Genomic DNA, 15,346 nt, shown 5'->3' on the forward strand with positions numbered 1-15,346 from the left:
ATTTGATAAAAATACATATTGTGTTGGACAATCAGAGGTATATAACGTGATTATATACATTTGAATGTCTTTGATTAACCAATCACATTCTAGTATTTAATGAAGGCATGGTAAAATATACCTATGAACATTCATTTTTGAACTTAACCTCAGCAACTCTTGATCCTAACAAGAAATACTAGGACAAAGATCTCAGAAAGATTTGCTGTGTCAGCGATGACTGTCGTGGCTGTGTGTGTGTGATTTGTTGTTGTTGTTGTTGTTGTTGTTGTTGCTGTTGTTGTTTAGCTTAAAGAACAAAGTAACAAAAAATAATAAACCCGTTTGACATAAGGGCAACCGACAAGATTCCATTTAACATTTTACAATGCAACTTCAATGTTTTGAAAATGGAATAGATTTGCCAACATCACTTTGAGTTACTTTGGCTGGCATTCCAGTAGTTGGGAAGATATGAAATGAGGACTATTCTGGGAGAAGTTTTGACAAAGAGTCTAATGCCGTTATCAAACATGTCACATCGACATTAGAATCTACATGGAAATGCCGGCTGTCCTAATGAAGAAGTATATTCTAAGTTCCACGGGCTCATGTACCCTCGAGGTTTGTCTATGTTCCCCGAGCCCTAGCCCGAACCTCGAGTGTACATGAGCCCACGGACCCCGAGGGACCAAAGAACAACGTATTTATCTTACCGAACACATGGGTTATAATTCCGAACTGTTTGAAGCACTTCTGTTGAATACGAGGCAAATCGCCATTTCGCATACGACACAAGGAAAACAGATTTAGAGTTATCTCCCTTACATCGATTTTCAATCGGAAGACATCGGTAATTTCCGTGCTACAAGCGTGATTCAATGTTATTCGAGGCAAAAAAGTACTACCATGAAGAACCAGAAGTTCGGAATTCCCAGCGGTGTGCATTGAAATAATACATCGCCTGCAAGCGGGGTACATTGAAAATAATGGATTAGCGCTATATTATATATATATATGACTTAGGTTAGGATCCTTTGTTTTTGACTGCTTCGTAAATATAAGTACTTGTTTAACAGAATTGTAAAATGGCTGATCGATACATGTCATCGTCACTGAAACAGATTAGTGAAAACTTTGCAGACCTGAGTATTCTTGGTGTCTTGGTGAACTCGACAGCGCCCTAATTTGACCTCGTGCATGCTTCCAGGTTACTACTTGTACAAGGTGGAGCAGAGTGTTTGATTATGTTTGTTTTTTCTTTTATTCTTTTAAATGAAAAATGGAATGTTTCGAAATGTTGACACATTTCCAGAAAGTTGGATACCAATATTGCCTTTATCCCCGTCCTTTTCACCCAGGTCACGGATATGCCTATAATGTTTTCAAGAATATTTTCTTGCTGTGAAGATATGTGACCAGGCAAACTGTGACCCTGCGATAGCAAATATTGAATCATAATATTAATGTGTCCACACATTCTGTGTCCACATAATCCTAGTGTTCACTGACGTCATAATCTTACCATTATGTGTTCACTGACGTCATAATCATACGTTCCATTTTGTGTTCACTGACGTCATCATCCTATCATTTTGTGGGCACTGACGTCATAATGCTACTTTGTGCGTTTATTGACGTCAGGATAATATCAATTTCTGTTCACCGACATCACAATCCTGCCATTGTGTTCAAGGAAGTGAACAAGTGTCATTGTGAGTTCAATAACGACTCAAACGTTATTTGTTCAGTGACTTGACAACCATTTAACTTTGACTGTGTATTATTATGTGTGCCACTTCCGTGTGGTACACGCTTTATTTATTAAGTATAGTTAAAATCGGTAATGACAAGTGCTCTTGCTCGAACAATCCAGTATGATGGCAACGGAATCTCCACTTAGGTCTATATCTCATTTCAACATGAAATTCCTTTATCGCTACCATCCAAGAAGTGGTATAAAACATATTAATTTATTTAAAGCATGAATCATTGTACCTCAAGTAATATTGAAGAAATGAATTTGTTTTCCTTACTCATGTGCGTGTTTGCACTTTCAACATGCGTTGCCTTACGATACGTGGTACAGATACTGAGAACTAATGTACCTAATGTCTCATTGCAGAAATCCCCGATGTAACTGTCTTTGCAACCCAACGCACAATACCCATCTCCTTGATTACAGATTTCGTGTAAACAGCCTCCGCTGCAGGATATGTTACACTGGTCGCCATGGTAACCACGAACACATCCCTCAGAACATCTCCCTGTTTCCTTCTGACAGTGTATGAGATTTTTCGATGGAACAGTGGCACAGTTGGAAGGGCAGGTCCTGTCGCAGTTCTTGCCATATATTCCCCAGGAGCATTCCTCATCGCCATGCACCGGTATAACTGGAAGACAATTATTACAATATATACTCAAGGAAACAAATGAGGGAACATATGAAAGTACATGTGACCGTGTTTTCTTTTCCGTTTTTTTCAAGAGGCATGTCTTGCACCGTGGTCGAAACGTTGTAAATACATACAGAAACACATGTGCTTTCATGTCATATTAATTTCTATGAGGATATTTAAACCGACAAACAGCAAAAGGCAAACGTAACATCATTGCGAAAGACTGAAGATAGTATGAACATGTGCGTCCTGTAAACTGGAGCTGAAACAGGTGAGATATTCTCCTGAAATAATGATCGGGTAATAAGAGGTATCAAACAGCTAACATCTTCTCCTAAGGTGATGACTGTACATTGTAGATATAAAACAGCTAACATCTCCTCGTAAAAGGTGATGACTGTACATTGTAGATATAAAACAGCTAACATCTTCTCCTAAGGTGATGACTGTACATTGTAGATATAAAACAGCTAACATCTTCTCGTAAAAGGTGATGACTGTACATTGTAGATATAAAACAGCTAACATTTTCTCCTAAGGTGATGACTGTACATTGTAGATATAAAACAGCTAAGATATTCTACTAGGATTTTGACACTGTAGATATGAAACAGCTAACATCTTCTCCTGGGATAAATGACTAGGCGTTATAGATATAGAACAGGTAACATCTTCTCCAGGGATAAATGACTAGGCGTTATAGATATAGAACAGGTAACATCTTCTCCTGGGATAAATGACTAGGCGTTATAGATATAGAACAGGTAACATCTTCTCCTGGGATAAATGACTAGGCGTTATAGATATAGAACAGGTAACATCTTCTCCTGGGATAAATGACTAGGCGTTATAGATATAGAACAGGTAACATCTTCTCCTGGGATAAATGACTAGGTGTTATAGATATAGAACAGGTAACATCTTCTCCTGGGATAAATGACTAGGCGTTATAGATATAGAACAGGTAACATCTTCTCCTGGGATAAATGACTAGGCGTTATAGATATAGAACAGGTAACATCTTCTCCTGGGATAAATGACTAGGCGTTATAGATATAGAACAGGCAACATCTTCTCCTGGGATAAATGACTAGGCGTTATAGATATAGAACAGGTAACATCTTCTCCTGGGATAAATGACTAGGCGTTATAGATATAGAACAGGTAACATCTTCTCCTGGGATAAATGACTAGGCGTTATAGATATAGAACAGGTAACATCTTCTCCTGGGATAAATGACTAGGCGTTATAGATATAGAACAGGTAACATCTTCCCCTGGGATAAATGACTAGGCGTTATAGATATAGAACAGGTAACATCTTCTCCTGGGATAAATGACTAGGCGTTATAGATATAGAACAGGTAACATCTTCCCCTGGGATAAATGACTAGGCGTTATAGATATAGAACAGGTAACATCTTCTCCTGGGATAAATGACTAGGCGTTATAGATATAGAACAGGTAACATCTTCCCCTGGGATAAATGACTAGGCGTTATAGATATAGAACAGGTAACATCTTCTCCTGGGATAAATGACTAGGCGTTATAGATATAGAACAGGCAACATCTTCTCCTGGGATAAATGACTAGGCGTTATAGATATAGAACAGGTAACATCTTCTCCTGGGATAAATGACTGGACGTTATAGTTATAGAACAGGCAACATCTTCTCCTGTGATAAATGACTAGGCGTTATAGATATAGAACAGGTAACATCTTCTCCTGGGATAAATGACTGGACGTTATAGTTATAGAACAGGCAACATCTTCTCCTGTGATAATGACTAGACATAGTAGAAATAAAACAGGTAACATCTTCTCCTGTGATAATGACTAGACATAGTAGAAATAAAACAGGTAACATCTTCTCCTGTGACAACATTATAGATATAAAACAGCTAAGATGTTATCCTAAGATGATGACTTTACATTGTAGACAGGTACTCACATATCAACAGGAGAACACTTTGTAGCCACATTGCTTGACGTTGTCTGTATCTTTACCTGTGGAAAGAAAAGTGGTACTAAATGTAATAAATAATAAATGATAAACTGATAAAGTTGCTGAGGCTAGTTAATTTCTTGTGTCAAGGTGAAAATGTTATTCGTCGACTTTCAAGTAATAGTAATAGTAATAGAAATATTTATGCAAATCATCTCAGCGTGGAAATCACAAAGAAATGCAAGCAACAGCGGTTACAAGTACACAAGTCAGTGAAAGTTATTGCGAAGAGAATTAAGCATTAGACATTGGTATTGCAAGACTATGTACAGAAATACAATGGTGGGATATCTTCACCGGATATCATCGTTTATAGCGGATTATAAAGAACTTTGAACAGGAAGGTTTTAAGCTGGATCTTAAAACGGTGACAATGGTTCAAAGTATTTTAGGCAATGGTGCTCCAGGCTTTAATGGCTGAATATGTAAATGTTCTCTCTCCCATGCTGTTAGCAGGCTTCCTTACCTGATGTCAAAATACACAAAACCTGTCTTCAGTCATCATGTCTGATTTACGTTTCGTATTGATTTCTGGGTTTCTGTTCTAATCCCATACCCGAGAACCCGCCACACAAGCAAGTGAAACTAAACATTTCTCTGTACGAGAAACGGCTCCCCAACCAAAACTTTTACAACATTGCCAATAAATGTTCCCTGTAGCACTTTTACGGCTTCAAAACTTAGTGTTTTGTTCCTGTTGACAAGGAACATGGAATCTAAACTAAACATCGCCCGTCCGTAACTTAAACACAGTAACATAAAAACTATAAGGTCATATCGTGACGTTTTTGTGTTCATTGTGTAGTTTCAAACTCTACTCCTGTCGCATGGATTTCGCCTTGCATACAACGCTGTCTTAATATTTTTAGATAAAATTGCGTTTCTACTTTTTTCAAAAAGAAATTGACATGGAAGCATTGGTGCTGTTGTCCCTTGCTTGTATTGTTGGGATCTCACAAGGTAAATCCAAATTGTAACACTACTATATATTGAATAACATTTCCATTACGTAATGCTTTTATTTACATGATCTTACTGTTATTAACACTTGTTTGATAATGTGAGTGAGTTAGTCTAATTTTCGCCTTTTAGCAGTATCAGAGCGGGGCACACCAGAAAAGGGTTTCACAAATGGTACCCTTGTGGGAAGTAGATACCGGGTCTTTAACGTGACGATCGAATGTTTTAACCATTTGGCCCCTATCATAATATGAACCCGCTTGAGACGTACATTGAGGAATCTGTTCCAGCTGCTCAATGCAAAGACGGTCAGCACTGTTCAGATTGTGATCATATCTCGGAACGTTGTCTCACTCAGTGTGACCATGGTTATTTCGGCCTGAAGTGCAAATCCGTCTGCAGTAAGAAGTGCAAGAATAGCACATGCCACTCTTCAGAGACTGGCATTGGCGTGTGTTCCGAAGGCTGTGTGTCTGGATACCAGGGTAGAAGATGCCTCATCCCATGTGACAGGCCAGAAGGTGAATGTACAAAATGTCCAGGTAGTTGTGATGGAGAGTACTGTTATCTGGATTCTGTGTCCTGTGTGTCTGGTTGCAGGGATGGGCACTACGGATCTCACTGTCAGACGTGTTCAGACAGATGTAAAACATGCAACTGGACATCAGGGGTATGTTTGGAGTGTCGTTCGCCCAATTTCGGCCGGAACTGCGAGTACTCATGCAATCGGTGTATAAAGCCATGCAACTTTCGTTGTTTCTATGGGTGTCTACCTGGGTTTTATGGTCCCTTCTGCAGTAAAAACTGCAGTCAAAACTGTCGAGTCAATCACATTGCTTTGAACAAAACAACTGCTATTTGCCAAGAAAAGAGTGGAGAGTGCATCTATGGATGTAAAGACGGCTGGGTGGGTTTACATTGCTCCAATCAGCGTGAGTATCGATTTTCTAGGTATTAAGTAAAATCATTGAGAACGAATATTGACGAGATATTTATTCGTTTTTAGTTTTGGATGTCATTAGATTTTGTTTCTCGTAACCATGTAAGTCAGTACGGTTCCTCTCTGTTCAGTATTTAACAAAGACTCATGTTCTCTGCTAGCAGATGCTCATTACAAATATTATGTGTATGTTCAGATGGGAAGGCACATGTTACTGATTCGGTTACAATTGGAATTTCAACGGGATCAGCTCTTCTATTTCTCATGTTGATGGCAGTATGCTACCATTTTCGGAAAGCTGTGCGATGTGACAGGTAGGATTATAACAAACATTATCAGTTAGCTCTGCTGTTTCTGTTGTCTGAGGTGTGTCGTGGTACCACCGTCTCCTTACACTGCATGTAAGTCAAAGCAAACAGAGCTGTTCTTTGTACTGAGAATGTTAGTGGCTGTACCCACAAATGGAGTTGAAGTATTGTAAAATTATTGTCTTCCTGTACATAAGTCCCAAAACGTTTGAAGTAAATTTAAAATTACTAGGGTTTTAACATGTAGTATTCTTGTGAGACTAGCATTTCCTAAATACGCCAGCGGCTGAAGGGATGGTGTAAATCCAACTAGGGTCCACGTAGGTAGCAAGGGTACTGTACCCTTGGTCCCTCTCATGGTGATCTACCATAATTTGTTTGCGATCTATAACCAGGTTGTATTACTGTACTGTACGAATAGTGCCAATAGTGCTGTACAAATAGTGCCAATTTTCAACACTAGTTTTAATTGACATTGTTATATTCTAGTTTACTGTCCATAGATATAGTCCTTTTCATTGTTGACTGTTCTCGTCACGATATGGTTGCAATACTGCCGGGGTGACGTTAAATATTAACTCACTCACACACTATCCTTGTTGAAACAAGAGCAAGCAACGATTGCTGTTAAAAAGTGGTTTGTTCTTAATCGATTCTCGATTTGGTAATCTGTTTACTGACAACACCTTTTGATCAAACCTACTAGTTTATCAAGGTGCGTGAACACCTACCGCTTTTGATAATCGTTTTCCATGGCTATTTCATGTTACTGCAATACTAAATACCAATCGTTATGGCTTGTCAGATAAGCTTATAACACATATAGAACATAATACATTATTTAGAAGTGCCTAACCCGTGTATTTGTCCTGGAATATTAAGCTCACCACTGAGAAAACTACAAAATCCAAATGTATAACAAAGAACGAAGAAATGCTCTTATTGAAAATTAACGGTACAAACGTGGAGTAGTATATACCATAGTGGTACGAGATAAATAAACACTATGCGGCTTTATTTCTTCAATAAAGCTTCAATAGTCAGTCCTAACCTCTCCCCCTGCTAATGTGCATACCATTTGTCATTTTCCTGTTCAGAAGCCAATATTTCCTGGTCACTCGATTGTGCTGATCTCAGCGAAACAAGTTATTGCCAGTTTATAGAGAGTACAAAAATGGTCAGGACTACCAGGATCGGCACTACCTATTGGCATCTTTTCTCTTATGGGCAATAGGATCAAAGGGTAAGGTTGATACTCAAAACATGTACATGTAGACGGATTGCCCCGTAGGTCGGCGTGGTAAGGTTTCCATTAAAAATCCTGTTCGTATGGAGTCAATTTCTTCTTTGGTTGAAAACACCAGAACTATGTTTTCTCTTCACAGAAGTATCCAAGTGGACTGCCCTCTACCTAACAGCCCGGAGGAACACAAACATGCCCAGGCTGTGGAATACCATGGTTAATGTGAGATAATAGAGGACAGCATCGAGAGGAGTCCAAATCCTGCCATGAACCAAGACCAAGGAAGTGATTCTGCTATGCCCGTGTTGGCAGACTGTTTCCCTGCAGCTGATCACGGAGGAGGAGGAGGTCCACCAAACAACCAACAAGCGCGTGGTGTCAATGACACAACTATCGTCAGCTACATATCTCCAATTGCGTGACATGGACCAACAGATAGGAGTTTATCTAAAAATGGTTTTGAAAAAACATGTGCTACCATTTTACTTAATCTCCCGTTTGTTCAACTTTCTACCGGACATCCCTACCAGTATCAGGAATGAAATATCCTTCTATTACTGGACCATTGCCCTGAACGCATAAACTATGTTAACATTAAGCAGTGTCAGTGTTATTATCTTACAAGTGCGGCGTTCGATGCTAATGCTGTTGATCTTAGGATTGTCTGGTTGGTATGAATGACACTGCCGCTATATAACTGGATCATTTCTGAATGCGGCGTTAAAAATCAAACAAACATACGATCTAAAACAAGAAACGTACATATTTTGTTTTGGTTAATTCATGATATGGTAGCTTACTGTCATCATGTCAGTTCACTTGAGTGGCAGCCTGTATTCATGCGTTGCATAAAATCGAGAAACGTATTTCAAAAACTCGCCCGGACATAGCTACGTCTAAGATCAAATGTTAAATTTCAGGTAGACCTAAATGTTTATTTTCAGATAGGCCTAAATGTAAAATTTCAGATAGTCCTAAAAATCATTATCCCATTGTGATTACTGAATCACAGCAAAGATTTGTATTACCAAAAGCTCTCAGATGGAGTTAACGATACTTGTATCGAAGCATAAGTTCCATCAAGTTGGTAAGCTCACACCAAACCTCATTAACTTATCTATACAACCATAGTTCTTCTAATACCCCCCAAACGCCAGCCTCCTTTTATGATTGTGGAGGGAAGTGTGACATCGATCAGTATAATTGTACAAGAAAGATATTCACTTTGTTGTATAACAAGAAAGCGATCACAGTAAGTGTTATGCAGTCGTTGAAATGCCATTTCCGTTCCCGTTTGTAAGACTCTCATTGTGGACTCAAGGACGCGGGCCCCGACCCACAGAGCGTTCAAACTGTGACCGACACATCTCCCTCCTTAAACAAAACAGCCTTATGTCAAACACTGGCTTGCAAGCTCTGCTCGACACATCTCCCTTCTTAAACAAAACAGCCTTATGTCAAACACTGGCTTGCAAGCTCTGCTCGACACACACCCCTCCTTAAACAAAACAGCCTTATGTCAAGCACTGACTTGCAAGCTCTGCTCGACACATCTCCCTTCTTAAACAAAACAGCCTTATGTCAAACACTGACTTGCAAGCTCTGCTCGACACACACCCCTCCTTAAACAAAACAGCCTTATGTCAAACACTGACTTGCAAGCTCTGCTCGGCACACACCCCTCCTTAAACAAAACAGCCTTATGTCAAACACTGACTTGCAAGCTCTGCTCGACACACACCCCTCCTTAAACAAAACAGCCTTATGTCAAACACTGACTTGCAAGCTCTGCTCGACACGTCCTTCCATAAACAAAACGCCGTATACACACCATTTAAGTGGTACCCATTCACAACTGGGTAGACTGGGACACATAGTCACAGTACTTTGTCCATGTTCACTGCACATTGCTGTACCCGCAACTAGGTGTTTGCAAGTATTCCAGTGGCCACCATTTGGGTATATAGCAACGTGTGATAACTCTGAAAGTGTCTGCACACAAACTTGATTGCAAGTTTCGATCCCGGCACTTTATGTACTCTGGCTCTCTCGCCTGGCGCCTGAGACAGCTCGCCCACCGCATCCCACTGCGCCATGCAGCAAACCCCTGGCAGACAAAGATGGCGACACTACAGCTATGATTAGTGGCTCATACATTGCTACGACCAAAACCGTTGCAGAAATATCAATTACCTCGATTCAATGCAGTCTTAATTTGGAAGTAGTAGTCCTCTTATCCAAACCAAACACCTTCAGGAAGAGAGACAGACAACCTGTACCATGCAAAGGTGTACACACAACTCTGCTCCACCTTGTGCCCGTGCAACAAGCTACGAGAAAACGAGACAAAGGGACAAAGGCAATCACAGGCGTTGACGTGACATCCGTCATGCCTACCACAGTGTAAATCAATATGTCCTGTGTCATACTGACATGCAGATCACAGTGTTTGTATTTGTGTAGGATTTGTGTAGAAAATCTATGAGAAAGTGTTTATTTCCTCATTCCCTACTGAAGCGCGAACTACTGTATTAAGGCTTCACAGGCAACTTGAACTCATTTCGACAATTCCTAAGTCCTTATACCAAATATTAACTGGTTGAACAAGGCTGGATGTTTTGTTTTGATTTATTTATTTGTTTGTTTGTTTGTTTGTTTGTTTGTTTGTTTGTTTGTTTGTTTGTTTGTTCGTTTGTTCGTTCGTTCGTTCGTTCGTTGATTTATTTATCTATCTATTTATTTATTTATATAGTTATTTTTCATAAGCGACTATCAGGCAGTGATAATTCACCAGTGGTTCTACCACAAATTATCTGGATGAACAAGGCTGGATGTTTGGTTTTGGTTTGTATGTTTTTGTCTTGGTCACCAGCACGTGTGAAATAAAATGGTGCCGATTAAAAAACAAAACTAAAAAAACCCGACGTTAACAAGCCTTTAGAGAAAAGCAGTAATCATGACACGCCTAACCAACACTGAGTGTGAACGTGCAATGGAGTGCTCAAGGATGGTCAGTTTTCATATGAGCTATAAACAACTGCGTGAGTGAGTGGGCTGAGTTTACATTTCAGCAATTTCTGATCACTACAGGTTGGGACTGACACCTGTGACGTTGTGACGTTAAAAGCCGAGGACATCCGATTTCAGCTGCTACAGATGCGTAATCGTTTTACGTCCAACCAGCAACGCACTGGTCTGAAACCGCGAGATGTGTAGGGGACTATATGAAAACACTCATCAGCAAGAAAATCATAACCTACTCAGCAGACGCCACGATTGTACTTCACTCAGCCTTTACAGTTGAATTGTGTTCGAAGCCATAACTATATTCTATGTCGTCGTTTGAATATTCCTGGTTTGAATAGGACCCTACCAACGCCTGATCCCCAGTAATACCAAGCCTTCGTAACGTTACGACCTGTCGTAATTCTATGAAGGCTTACGAATGTTGTAACGCTACAAACTTTACAAAGCGTGAGTAAAGTTACGACCTATCGTAATTCTATAAAGGCTTACGAATGTTGTAACCCTACGAACTTTACAAAGCGTGCGTAAAGTTACGACCTATCGTAACTCTGTACTATATCACCGGCTTACAAACGTCGTGCTATGATCCCAGGATGATCAGTGCATTTCACTAAGCCTATATAATATGAATATTTGCTCATAATTTTAATCACTGGGTTTGGTGATCTACACGGGTCTATTTGCTGACCCCAGTTATGTAAGTGTTTTGTTTCAATAACAAACGAGGTGGTGGAGAAATGAGTCATATACTGAGAGAATCTATTTAATCGTTTGTGGTTTCATGATAGTCCCGTACTTCTCCCTTTGATGAAGTGTGTCCATTTTCTAATGTCCTGTTACATATTATACCAGGTTATTCCTTTTCTTTAACTGAAGACATATCAGTTCCAGTGTCCTCCCAATAACAGGCCCCTGGAGATCCGGGGCAGAATAGGTCTTCAGCAACTCATGCTTGCCATAAAAGGCGACTCTGTTTGTCGTAAGAGGCGACTAACGGGATCGTGTGGTCAGGCTCGCTGACTTGGTTGACACATGTCACCGGTTGCCAGTTGCGCAGATCGATGCACATGTTGTTGATCAGTGGGCTGTCTAGTCCAGAATCGATTATTTACAGACCGCCGCCATATTGCTGGAATATTGCTGAGTGCGGTGTAAAATTCAATTCAGTCACTCACTCACTCCCAATAACAGCACACATTCTCGTAGATTCTGGGAAAAGCTGTACCAATGACTTGACAGATATAACAATCGACAGTTTGCAAAATGAAGGACATATTCATAGTGATGTCCCAGATATATGGCTGTGGTATCTACACAGTCGAGTCTGGACCAGACAATCCAGTGATCAACAGCATGACCATCGATCTACGCAACTGGGATAAGGCGACATTGCTTGTTTTGTTCGTTGTTTACACCGCACTCAGGAACATTCCTGCCATACTGCAGCAGTCCGTAGATAATGGAACCCGAACCAGACAATCCAGTGATCAACATTCACTCAGCTGGGACACCATGCCATTTGCAACTGACAGGTTGGATGTGTACAGAGATACGCTTCACAGCTGCGGTAGAGAGAATTCATTCACAGATCAATCGAAAACGTCCGTAGTTGCAACAATTATCTCCCAGCATACGAAGTTATAAATAGAACTGCACTAGCGTTACTGTCGCACGCAAGTTAATACAACCAGGTATTACTTGCCCGTTGAAGGTACTGCAGTGTAGTATTTTTTACTAGTGTAATACCGCTTAATGTATGACGTCCAAATGCTTCAAAGTTGTGACGTCACAATGCTAATGTCGCTGTTGCAATTTTACGAGACCTTGCTTGACTCCCGAAAGCTGAGAGTCCTCACACTGAAGGCAATTTCGCCGCAGTCTCTGTCAATTTATGTTATCGAGTAATACACAGGATGCTAAACTCGCTTTCGTTAAATACCATTTTTATTAGACTCGTCAAAGATTTACCAAATCATTAATTCGTTTAATTAAAATGGTATTACACGGAAGGTCGTTTAGTATCTTCTCCGTACACAACCTGCATACAATTCTATCTTAGCTTAGGTTGTAACGCTTCAACAAGCCTCAACCTCTTCCTCCACATATCGTGATCACATATTTCCGAGAATACATCGTGGGCGAGCTTATTGTGTGTAGGGGTTACAGTCAGTTCTGACATTCACAGATTGACGTATTTATCAAATGTAACTCGTACTAAAATCTGAACTATTCTGTGAATATTAATCAGATCGTGAATATTAATTAGCAAAGTGTTAACACAATATACATTGACTGTCTTTCTGTTCTGTTGGTCGACTGCCAGATACCTTCTACCCCTGCGCGTTGAAACGTATCTTTTCAAGGAATCACTTGTATCAATGGGACATGTGAGCAGTAGTAGGTTGAAACGACCTGGACAGCTGTCATGAATAGAGTATTTAATATCGTTCTGAATATGCTTCATCGTGTATGCTTAAATGTTTACAGATAGGCGAATTCCAAACTACAGAGCACTAGTTGTGGTATATTCGCGTTATCGCAACACCTCTTCGCCGCGCTTTGAATAATATGTATATTTATATGTTATTATCGTATTGTAATATATGATATTTATGTAGTATTATATATTACATACGACAATGACTCCTCTTAGATTCCATATTAACTCGGAATACGTGTATTTTCATAAAGTCATGTACTATGTACACTCTCACTCACTCTCGATAAGTCTCAGACAGTCTGACATAGCTTGCGTACTTTTGATTCTATGGCCAGAAAACAAGCAACCAAACTTGCAGTTCTCTGTTCTCGTGTTAATGTGTACGCTTGCATTCAGTCAGGAAATTGTGTAACACCACTTTCAGCGTCCGTGTATTAACTTTTGTTGTTCTATTTGTGTGGACATACTTTATTGATCAAAACTTTCAAGAAATGAAACTTTCCGGTACCAAAAGCGAAACTGATACGGAAACAAAAGACATATCATTATGTATCTCCACTAATCTCTAAAACCTCGAGACACAAACATGTTTGACCTCGCATCATAGCAGTCGACATGGGTCAAACTAGAAGTTAGCTACAATAACTAACTATAATCATTAATCTGACTTTACATTACCTCCTGTGAGTGTGCTCCCCAACATTCAGTGACAAATCTGTACCCCTCAGGTACAGTCACAAGTCTGTGACCCTACATAAAATAATGTTCTCTCTTGTCTTTGCCAGCAGGTCGGTGGAATTGTGACAGGCTTCGATTGGTTGAGGGGGAAACAGTCCTGCGTAACTTCAACAGTAATTTCACACAAGGCCTTTTGGAGGGCAATAGTGCAGTGGCAAGGCGTCTGCCTATAACGCGGAAGGCCCGGGTTCGATCCACGGTGGATCCGAGGCTGTGACACCTAGATTTGGGTCGAGTTGTGGACACTTTTGCGAAGCATCCATGAACAGGATACATACACCCACATTGTCTCTGTTCACCCAGATGTAACATGGGTATCCGTCAGGATGTGTTGGCAATGTGAGTCTTTAGTTCATTGCGCTTAACTGACAGCATGGTTGTATGATCCACAGGACGTTGAGAAACTATCTGAGAAGATATACTCAGCCTGATATTGTCTAGACAAAGAAAGTATACTCAGTATGAGACTGTCTAGACAAAGAACATATACTCAGTATGAGACTGTCTAGACAAAGAACATATACTCAGTATGAGACTGTCTAGACAAAGAACATATACTCAGTATGAGACTGTCTAGACAAAGAACATATACTCAGCCTGATATTGTCTAGACAAAAAAAGTATACTCAGTATGAGACTGTCTAGACAAAGAACATATACTCAGTATGAGACTGTCTAGACAAAGAACATATACTCAGCCTGATATTGTCTAGACAAAGAAAGTATACTCAGTATGAGACTGTCTAGACAAAGAACATATACTCAGTATGAGACTGTCTAGACAAAGAACATATACTCAGTATGAGACTGTCTAGACAAAGAACATATACTCAGTATGAGACTGTCTAGACAAAGAACATATACTCAGTATGAGACTGTCTAGACAAAGAAAGTATACTCAGTATGAGACTGTCTAGACAAAGAACATATACTCAGTATGAGACTGTCTAGACAAAGAACATATACTCAGCCTGATATTGTCTAGACAAAGAAAGTATACTCAGTATGAGACTGTCTAGACAAAGAACATATACTCAGTATGAGACTGTCTAGACAAAGAACATATACTCAGTATGAGACTGTCTAGACAAAGAAAGTATACTCAGTATGAGACTGTCTAGACAAAGAACATATACTCAGTATGAGACTGTCTAGACAAAGAACATATACTCAGTATGAGACTGTCTAGACAAAGAACATATACTCAGTATGAGACTGTCTAGACAAAGAACATATATTCAGTATGAGACTGTCTAGACAAAGAACATATACTCAGTATGAGACTGTCTAGACAAAGAACATATA

The 15,346-nt window shown here is 39.8% G+C and overlaps 1 pseudogene; it reads right to left on the reverse strand.

Moving 5' to 3' along the window:
• Positions 1–10,069, reverse strand: part of LOC137259692 (serine/threonine-protein phosphatase 6 regulatory ankyrin repeat subunit B-like) — a 28,994-nt pseudogene extending 18,925 nt beyond the window's left edge.
• Positions 10,070–15,346: the final 5,277 nt, after the last annotated feature.

This window comes from Haliotis asinina, chromosome 13 (genome assembly GCF_037392515.1).
Source record: "Haliotis asinina isolate JCU_RB_2024 chromosome 13, JCU_Hal_asi_v2, whole genome shotgun sequence".
Lineage (NCBI taxonomy): Eukaryota > Metazoa > Mollusca > Gastropoda > Lepetellida > Haliotidae > Haliotis > Haliotis asinina.